This window comes from Marmota marmota, unplaced genomic scaffold, assembly GCF_001458135.2.
Source record: "Marmota marmota marmota unplaced genomic scaffold, marMar, whole genome shotgun sequence".
Classification (NCBI taxonomy): domain Eukaryota; kingdom Metazoa; phylum Chordata; class Mammalia; order Rodentia; family Sciuridae; genus Marmota; species Marmota marmota.
The window spans coordinates 8,137,404-8,140,089 of record NW_025999998.1 but is presented as its reverse complement, the minus strand read 5'-3'; the positions used below and the strand labels follow the sequence as shown (position 1 = coordinate 8,140,089).

Genomic DNA, 2,686 nt, shown 5'->3' with positions numbered 1-2,686 from the left:
ACTCATTCATCAAATGGTCACCCAGCACTCATTCTGTAACACTGTTACTGTTACAGGGCTGTGGCCTTCCATAAAACTGAGTCAGCACAGAGCCCCTGCCCCACTTCAAAGCCCAACTCTTGCAATCAGGTCAGAAAGATTTCAGATATGCTGCTCAGAGTAACAGGCATGAGTTTATGGGAAGGGAAAAGGGGGAAAGGGAGTACTCTCAGAGGAAAGAGTGGGTCTTCTCAGAGAGGAAAGGGACAACATGTCTCCCCAATTTTATTGTGGGTCCCAGCAAAGTTTCCAGAGTCCCGCCCAGGTCCACTTTTTGATTATTTGAGTGACAGCAGTATGACATCAGACTTTCAAATCCCTACTGCCATGACCATTCTAGGTCACTTTGGCCCATGCTGGCAGATTCTAATTGGAACCCGTTCTTTCAGAGTTTATGGTCAGGGGGAATTATTCTTATCTCCCTGAGATCTGGGATCTGATCTGTGTAAGGGTCACAAAAGTCTCCCCTTCAGGGTAACTTGTGGTCTTATTGACATTATTTTGGGCCAACATTTCTCCTGAAGACAACTTGTAGTTTGCTATGGAATGTAACGCATCCTGTGGACTTAAGTCATGCAAGGCTACAGGTCAATTTCTTTTTAAGAGTGAAAGCATGTGGGGATCAACACAGTGGGCCCATTTTAGAGAATTATTTTCTTAATCTATGTTTCCAACACTCACATCTGTCTATGCCCTATCATTATCATGGACTGTGAACAATGCATGCTTGTACATAAAGTATGAGGGGGGTCACAGACAAATAATGGAGTTATCCAGGTGGCATAAAAGGGGGAGTCCACCCAGGGTTCTTACTGATGTAGGATTTCAAGTCCCCATGGGAAGCTGTGTGCCTCCGCTTCCTTTAAAAGAGACACCAGTTTCCTTCTGGTGCTCCAAGGCTGCATCTGCTGTTCCTGGCTTTGGGGTACTGGCGGAGTTTACAGATGAACTCTGCATTGGGACTCCCAGTAACACTTTACAAGCACCCTCTACCTCTTCTTCATGTCACTTGCTGCAATTATGATGATATCCTCAATTGGACAGTTAACCGTTTGGTGCCCAATTTCCTCCCATTACAGAGTTAGCTTCCTAGAGGCAGCAACTGTCCCAGACCCAGTCAGTGGTACACTCCTGCTGCCTAGCATAATGTGACCCAAGATCCTGTGACAGACCATGGGGGCCTGACTGAGGTCTAAAATCCAATTACCTGAGAGCTTTCCCTTTCTGTTGAAGTGGTTTTGTTCTCTTGCACAATTTTAGAAACAACTGTTAGATCTTTTTTTTTTATTTTCAAATGCTTAATATTCAAAATAAAGCACCCCCCACCCAAGGATAGAAGAAAAACTTTTATATTTTGTGCAATGGTGAATGTTAATTTTTAGTAACTCATTAATTTGTTGATCTTGAGATATATTTATTATGTCACTGATGCTCATATAGTATCGGGGATGAACCAAAAGAAAAAAAAAATGAGTCTTCTGCTTTTGTTTTTCAGTAGGGTCCAATGGTGTCCTAAAAATGGGCAGAACAAAAAGCAAGTTGAGAAAAAGTAATGTACTTAGGTGCTACATTCCTAATAATTCCTATGGGTAACATCACTTATTTTATTCTTCTTCCCAATACACACACAGACACACACACACACACACCTCACTTATTGCAACAGGAAGTTAAAGTTGAAATGGGAGATGGAAATAGGGCATTCCATTATCAAACACTTACTTGAGCATCCATTCTATGCCAAATTCTTTAAATATTCTGTCATTTATTTGACATCTCCACTAGGATGCTGAAGCCCAGACACCAGGAAAGAGCCCAGTAAAGAAATAGAATCTGGACTCTACAGGAGAATCACCTGTTTAAGCCCTCTCCTCTGCTTAATTAATGTTGTGGCTGACTGGGAGGAAAAGAAAAAGGAAAGTCATCTGCCCCTCCTTCCATAGCCTGTCACACGTGACTGGAGGGCTTGACCATCTTACATTATTACTTTTTTTTTTAAAAAATATTTATTTATTTATTTTAGTTTTCGGCGGACACAACATCTTTGTTTGTATGTGGTGCTGAGGATCGAACCCGGGCCGCACGCATGCCAGGCGAGCGTGCTACCGCTTGAGCCACATCCCCAGCCCAGAATTTTTTAATTTTGTTTTTTTGGTGGTGCTGGGGATTGAACCCAGGGCCTTGTGCATACAAGGCAAGCACTCGACCAACTGAGCTACAACCCCAGCCCCCTTACATTATTACTTGACCTCCAACAAGCCCTCCCTCAGACCTTGTTGTTTGTGCCTTTATGCAAACCAGGGTTTGGCCCTGGCCAGGTTTGTCTCCATGTGGTTTTCTGGTACAAACCTTGTTCTTGGATGAACAAATGGAGGTAGGACTCAAAAGTTACTAATTTATGGGGTGCTTTTCTTTTATTTTTATTTTTATTTTATTTTTTTTAAATTTTTTTATTGTTGGTTGTTCAAAACATTACATAGTTCTTAATATATCATATTTCACAATTTGATTCAAGTGGGTTAAGAACTCCCATTTTTACCCCGTATACAAATTGCAGAATCACATCAGTTACACATCCATTGATTTACATATTGCCATACTAGTGTCTGTTGTATTCTGCTGCCTTTCCTATCCTCTACTATCCCCC

The 2,686-nt window shown here is 41.7% G+C and overlaps 1 non-coding gene across 1 annotated transcript; it reads right to left on the bottom strand.

Moving 5' to 3' along the window:
• Window positions 1-2,191: 2,191 nt before the first annotated feature.
• Trnat-ugu lies at window positions 2,192-2,264 on the bottom strand. Its single transcript has one exon. It is a non-coding gene; the product is annotated as a tRNA-Thr (tRNA).
• Between the last annotated feature and the right edge of the window lie 422 nt (window positions 2,265-2,686).